We start from the raw sequence: 7975 nt of genomic DNA on the forward strand, positions 1-7975 counted from the left end.
TTTCATTTGGATTTTTTTGTACTGCACTCAGCTTAAGCCATTTTTTCCAACTGCAATTCTATTCTATCATTTGCTGTCCTCCAGTGGCCTGGCATTTTACCAATTCTCTAGCATTTTGGAACAAGACCCTTTAAATTTTTTTCTGTTTAAACGGTTCCAAATTCAAAATTACTATAAAGAGTGTTATTATAAATTTGGGATAAGAAAATCAGATTAACATTTATAATTATTTAATTGTAATTGGTGAAATCTAAAGAAATATGTATTCATTTAAAAAAATATAAAATAATAGATTTTGTTGTGTTCTACTTTTTTGTAAGGCTCCCTAGATAGTGGGAACTTGTCTGAAGCTTCCCAGTATGCTACAGAGCACAGCTTGAACTGAACTTTTATTATAACATCAGAACTAAAACACTTTTGCAACTATTTATTGTCTCTGGCAGTAAGATTAATGCTCCACCTCTTGGATTTAATTCTGGTACCTTTTCCTAACATGTTTTCCTCATTATAAGGAAAAGCTCATGTTTCTAAAAATCAGTATTAAATGAAAATGATATGTTTAAATTTTGTGCATTCTTGTCTTCTAATATAGCTTCAATCTTTTGAACTTTGGATAGAATTAAATGTAATTTATTGGGAAAACTTCTATTCATTTAGATACATGAATTGGATATAATTCCTAAAACAATGTAGCTTATGTGTATTTATAGCCAGTGCTTTGATTTGAAGATGGGGTCTTCACTCTTTTAGTAGTTCTCAGTGGTTAGTCATAATATATCAATATATGATAGTATATTTGTTTTAGGACATTCCTATTTAGACTAGGCACATTCAAAGTATAATGATTGAAAAGACTCTGAATGAGAAGGCAGACTTGCCAATCATTTGATACTTCCTTTTTCATTATATAAAGAAATGGAAAAAAATTGAAGTTGCAGATTTGGTTTCTGATCTTCCAGAATATCAAAACATGAAAACACAATAGTATGATTTAGGGAGGGCTGTCTCTCAGAATGTGGTTAAAAAAAAGTTAAGATGGAGGCCATGAAAGCAATAAAAGCTTTCCCTGTTTTTTTGTATGTATTGTGTCAGCTATACATATAAAAACAGGCAGAGCTTCAATTACAAAGTGCAGTGGTTAGAATGCAGTTCTTCAGCCTAACTCAGGAGTTCAATTCTGAGCAGCTCAAGGTTGACTCGGTCTTCCATCCTTCCGAGGTTGGTAAAATGAGGATCCAGATTGTTGATGCTGACTCTGTAAACTGCTTAGAGAAGGTTATAAAGCACTATGAAGCAGTATATAAATCTTAAGTGCTATTGTTACACCATTGTGGTTATGATCTTGACTATTTTCTGCACCCTGGGGACATCCCTTTGGATCACTTGCTAAATTTCTCAGTTTCCATCATACAGGTGGCAATCCAGTCTGAAGCAATTTAGTAGTTGGAATTAGGCAAAATGCAACATATTTTCTGGCCACTGAATTGGGAGGCTTCTTATTTAGGAGAGGGATAAGTTACTTATTAATAATGCTGATACTAATGTATGCCAATTTATTTATCAAGAGACAGGTACAAAGACGAAAAAATTCAGCACAATTTTTTTGGGGGGGGGGCGCCTTTGAGTCATATTGTCTCCTGGTGACTGCCTGGACAGGTCCCTGCAATTTTCTTGGCAAGGATTAGTAGAAGTGGTTTTGACCTTGCCTTGTTCTTTCTAAGGCTGACAGAAAGTGACTGACTCAAAAACACCCAATTGGTTTTGTGCCAAAGAACTCATGGTCTTCCAGTTTTTAGCCTAGTGGCTTAACCACTATACTAAACTGGTCCCCTCAGCCCAAATATGTATCCGTAAAATATTATTTTATTTTCTGAAAAGTAATTACTTAAGGCAAACATAATTATTGCTCAGGGAACAGAGAGGTGATGCAACAACTTAGGTTTTCTTCCAGTATGGCTCTTTAAGGAAAAAGATCCCCCAAGTCCACAAACCTGCTGTCTTTTACAGTGCTACAGTATATTATCTATATGCCTGCATACCTATCACATCATTTCCTTTTGGCATAAGCAATATTTTGCCAAATGCAGACAAGAAGCAAGAAACAGTAAGCTAAAGAAGTCAAGGCATGATGTAAGAAAAATAAAGGGCAGTCTAGTTTTGATATTGACCTCCACCTCCCATCATGGCCTTGATAAGTTGTGACTTTCACATAGTGTTTATGTATCAAACCATGTGCAGCATTCCGTGAAAAGTATAAGGAGAACACTGGCCATTTTTGCTATGTTTTAATGATGCAATAAAGAAGAAGAGTCAATGTCCACTTTTACCCTATGAACGCTTGCACTTTTCAGTGCAAGCTAAGATCTCTAGAAATTGGGTTGCAAAATAATATTCATTTGTCATTGATCCTATCAGCTAAGAGGTCTGTGCAATGTATTTATACATACATAAAGTTGTGTGTTGGTCATACCCTATGAATGTGATCATATTATAGGCTAATGAACTTCTCTGGCATAATAACATCTGTGGGGTAATTCAAAATATAAATAGTTGCAGTTAGTTTATATTAAAAACTGCAGGTCAAGTTAATAATTTGAATTAGTTCACAATGAATTTAATGGAACATAAAAACAAGTTCGGAATCAACCTTTTATATGTAAATTACATTTATATAGTAATTATGTTTCATCTTAAAATAACAATATCATTTTCAGAGCACTAAAAAGGCTTTAGGATTTAATACAATTGTTGCTGTTCACATAGATAGTGTAAAGTTTACAAGAAAACTGACTGCCCTTTAATCTGCATGTTCAGTTGTGCAGTCTGTCCTTTCTCATCAGATAGAGGTCACTTTCTTGTTATATCAGCATTAGCTTCCAGCATTGTCTTCTGGAAAAATATTTTCTGTTCCTCATTAAACTGAAAACTATTATGAAATGTATCTTAGATGATACAAAATGATAATATGCATAAGCCACTCAAGTGTGCTGCAGCTGCCAAAAAAGCCAACACAGTGCTCGGCTGCATTAACAGAGGGATAGAAACAAGATCATGTGAAGTGTTAATACCACTTTACAATGCCTTGGCAAGGCCACACTTGGAATACTGCATCCAGTTTTGGTCACCACAATATAAAAAAGATGTTGAGACTCTATAAAGAATACAGAGAAGAGCAATAAAGATGATTAGGGGACCGGAGGCTAAAACATATAAGAACGGTTATTGGAATTGGGGTATGTCTAGTCCAGTGGTAGCGAACCTATGGCACGGGTGCCATAGGCGGCACTCAGAGCCCTCTCTGTGGGCACACGCACCATCGTCCCAGTCCTAGGCCTTCAGCTGGATTTTATGAAACCTTTTCGCTTTAAGCCTTCACCGCTGTGTGCAAAAATAAAAGTTCAATCAATCAATTTCAACTTCTCACGGGGAAAAAAAGATCTTGCAAAGTTGGAATTGATTGATTGAACTTTTTAGTCCCACCCAGTCTGCCGTTACCACCACAGCCACACCCACCCAATGGGCCACACCCACCTGGCACCCAACGATGCATAAGTGGATTTTGGGTTGCAGTTTGGGCACTCGGACTCTAAAAGGTTCGCCATCACTGGTCTAGTCTAATGAAGAAAAGGATGAGGGGTGACATGATAGCAATGTTCCAATATCTCAGGGGCTGCCACAAAGAAGAGAGAGTCAAGCTATTCTCCAAAGCACCTGAAGGCAGGACAAGAAGCAATGGATGGAAACTAACCAAAGAAAGAAGCAACCTAGAACTAAGGAGAAATTTTCTGACAGTTAGAACAATTAATCAGTGGAAGAACCTGCCTCCAGAAGCTGTGAATGCTCCAACACTGGAAGTTTTTAAGAAGAGACTGGACAGCCATTTGTCTGAAATGGTATAGGGTTTCCTGTCTGAGTAGGGGGTTGAACTAGATGACCTCCAAGGCCCCTTCCATTATTATTATTGTTATTGTTGTTGTTGTTATTATTATTATTGATATGCACAAAATAGAATAAAATGTCTTCAATAATTAGAATATTAAAACAATTTTTAAGAATATGTAGTATTCCAGCTAAAGAATATAGTATAAGCTAGATGTTTGTTCTACAACTTATTGTTTTTATTTTTATGACACCAGATAATACTATCTACCTAATAAACCCTTCTGTAGCTAATCTCTGTTTGCTAAAATGAGTGACTTAACATGCCTTTTCCATTTACTTTTTCAGGTTGTGTGGAGGAAACTTGGAGATGCTGCAGGCTCGTGTCCTGGAATTAGACAGCACTTGTCTGGAAGCCAATACAAAGGGCCAATGTGAATGACTATCAAAATGAAGAAGGATTCCAAGTATCAGTGGACTTCACAACAATCCTTTTAGTAGTAATGAGACAATGCCAAACACTTTCTAGGCCACCACTGGAAAATAGAAGTCTTTTCTTTATAGACTTTAGTGTGAGGTATCCAGATCTGCAACTAATATACTCCATTCTGCTTTTGCCACAAGCATTTTCAATGTATACACACACACACGCATGCACACACACACACACACACACACATTATATATATATATATATATATATATATATATATATATATATATATATATATATATATATACAATTACACTAAAGATATGATCCCTGGGTATATCCATATTTAAAACCAAGCAAACAAACGTGAGCACCAGGGAGTATTTAAAAGTTTTTAGTAAAATTTAATACAATATCAATAAAATCACCGTAAAAATTAATAACTAATAAAACGCCTAGCTTTTGTCAGCGACTGCTGACATCATCAGGGCTCAAAATGCCAGTCAGTGGGAGAGTCCTCTTTTATAGATTGGTCAGAGTCTGCACTCGGCTCTTAGATCTTGTCATTGGGCCTGATGCAATAGGCTGTTTCTCAATTGCCGGTTTCTTATTGGCAATGATTACTTTCTTGCGTTTTTTACTTGTGTAGCTGTCATTGGGTGTTTTCTCTTTGCCAAATTCGGGGTCTGATAAGACATCCCCCCTCTCCTTTTTTGCTTTACTGTCACCCCTATTTCGTTTAGCTGCACTCCTCCCTCCTCCCCTTTCCCCACTCCAAGAGGGGAGGAACGACCTCATTAACATGTTTGGAGGATAAGACCCGCCCACCCCACCTTGCAATGCCGATCTGCCCGTATCAACGGACAGCACGGAAGAGCTCTCAAAACGATACCGCGCAAGCAAGGAGCAAGGAGGAAACAAGGGTGTGACAGTAATCAACTCGAACAACATCTGCGGAGACCATGACTGGGGAAAACACAAAGAAAACAAGAGACAGTGCGATGTGACGCGGCAATCAGAATGGAGTGGGGAAAGGGGAGGAGGGAGGAGTGCAGCTAAACGAAATAGGGGTGACAGTAAAGCAAAAAAGGAGAGGGGGGATGTCTTATCAGACCCCAAATTTGGCAAAGAGAAAACACCCAATGACAGCTACACAAATAAAAAACGCAAGAAAGTAATCATTGCCAATAAGAAACCGGCAATTGGGAAACAGCCTATTGCATCAGGCCCAATGACAAGATCTAGGAGCCGAGTGCAGACTCTGACCAATCTATAAAAGAGGATTCTCCCACTGACCTTGAGCCCTGATGATGTCAGCAATCGCTGACAAAAGCTAGGCGTTTTATTAGTTATTAATTTTTACGGTGATTTTATTGATATTGTATTAAATTTTACTAAATTTTACTAAAAACTTTTAAATACTCCCTGGTGCTCATGTTTGTTTGCTTGGTTTTACACACACAGGAGAATATAGCTAACAATCATCAAGGTTGTTCAAATTAATTCAGAAGGAAAACTCTCAGAGAAAGTGCATTTGTGGAAGGAAGGAAGGAAGGAAGGAAGGAAGGAAGGAAGGAAGGAAGGAAGGAAGGAAGGAAGGAAGGAATGTACGTGGACGCCACTTCCGGAAGTCTGTTCTGAAGGCCTCCGAGGCTGAGAATGGACTTCCAGAAGTGGCGTCCATTTACTTCTGGTAGGCTGTTTTGGGCCTGGGAGGTGTCCCCAGCCCAGAATGGACTTCCAGAAGTGGCGTCCACACAGAGAACTGGTTGTTCATGTATTTGAATCCCACCACTAGAGAGATTCCAATGAATTGTGCTTTTGGTCTTTACAATTTGAAAAAAGAGTAATCTTATATTTGAGTGTATTAAATATTGGTTAATGGTGAATAGCCAAACTGCAGCTGAAACCATTTTCTTTCCAATTGCTAAGATTATTACTAAATGCCCCAAACATTCAAGTCTCACAAGAGCCAATAGTGTAGCAAAAGAAAAACTATATATATAAGCACTAAAATTCTGATGCCTCATTGCTCTAAAAACATAGACCAAGAATCACTTTATTCTTATCCACTTTGGTGATTGCATTCTAAAAAACTAGCCTTTCTTGTATTAAAAGAGATATTTCCTCTATAGCCAAGTCCTGAAGCACTCTTAGTAACTGGGCATCAAAAGCCTGTGCTGCTTTTAAAAGAAGCAAGCATTTCAGGGATGAAATAGATCCTTGAGCCAGGCTGAAGACAAGGTACCTGCAGTAATGCTCTGGAGACATGGTTTCTGGTAGCTGCAATTGTACCACCCATGGCTAAATCTTGATTGGAGATCCATACATATGCATTAAGGAGAATGCTGAAAGGGAGGGACTGCTTCCAGAATTGTGGAGTGAACACTGCATTTATATGCATTCTGTTTAAATAGTTAAGACAATGCTGATATCTAAAGAGAAAACAAAAAAGCTCAAATACCAAACTTGCAGGCTTTTATTTTTAACACACACACAAACCACACAGAAAAACATGAAAAGGGGAAAGTTGTGCTCTTGGAACATGGAGCAGCATGCTGTTTCTAATCAATTTGAATTAGAGTTTGATGGAAAGGCGATATTAATAATTGGCGGACAAGAATGGATGTATATGCTATAAAAATGGCAATCAGGACTAAGAAGCAATACACTAAGAAAGCTTGAATGCTAATAATAGTAGTATCTGTGAGGGTGTCAATTATAGATTGAGAGGTAAAGTGGAAAATATAGACACTTGCACCATTTCCAGACAAGTCACCAATAATTGGAAAAATGGATATAGGCTTCTCATCTCTACGTTATAAATTCAAAATTAGGTTGAAAATGAAGAGTTAGAATGAGGCTTCAGCTTAAATCATGACTACACTAAAGAGCATAACAAACACAAATCATTTAAGGAAAGGAAATCATTAAAAGTTATCCCAAAAGTTTAAATGATGGCCATATCATTGATTTATGACCTTCAATAACAGTTTCTCAAATATCATAAATTCCCTTCCTTGGCCACTATTTTTAGTCTGAAAACCAGCAGTTTATATAATGGACACAATTTCTGCAGGGTATCAAAAATAAATAAGTTATATGTATCATAAATTGAACAGGACTTTACACAAAGCAAACTCTATCGGTTGGTAATACTTTCACTTTGGATGTACAATGTAAGTGTATTTTTCAGAGCAGATGAAACAATAAGGTGAATTAGAAAGAGGAAAGGGGTTTTTGCTCTTGAAAAAGTGGATCAGAAAATAGTGTGAAATTGGGTAGTACTAAGAAAATATTTCAGGGAGCTCCTGGGAGTAAAACCTGGGCTAAACGTAGAGACAAATGACAAACCCTTCATGACTATGACGGATGCTGGAATCATCTAACTTTCAAAAATCTGACATTCAAAACTGAAGGCTGATATACAAAATATTCCATGGCTTTAAGGATAATGCAAGAAAAAAAAATAATATTTTGACTCTGATAAATGAATAAAGACTGAGGAGGTTAAGTTTACTGAACACTGAAATCCATACTGCGGAACACTAGCATAATCATAGAATTAGAAGGGGTTTATGAGACCACTGATTCTAACCCTTATTCTGTACAGGAATTATATTAAATGATTCCTAATTGATAGTCATCTATTCACCACTTGAG

General features: G+C 37.1%; 1 long non-coding RNA gene across 1 annotated transcript in view; it reads left to right on the plus strand.

Moving 5' to 3' along the window:
- The window catches only part of LOC120317291, a 62987-nt gene extending 58456 nt beyond the window's left edge, over positions 1 to 4531 (plus strand). The window contains exon 4 of the long non-coding RNA XR_005559204.1: positions 4228 to 4531. This is a non-coding gene — a long non-coding RNA (uncharacterized LOC120317291). The remainder of the gene's footprint in view (positions 1 to 4227) is intronic.
- Positions 4532 to 7975: the final 3444 nt, after the last annotated feature.

The sequence above is a fragment of the Crotalus tigris genome, unplaced genomic scaffold (assembly GCF_016545835.1).
Source record: "Crotalus tigris isolate CLP2741 ecotype Arizona unplaced genomic scaffold, ASM1654583v1 scf7180000019587.205037, whole genome shotgun sequence".
Taxonomy (NCBI): domain Eukaryota; kingdom Metazoa; phylum Chordata; class Lepidosauria; order Squamata; family Viperidae; genus Crotalus; species Crotalus tigris.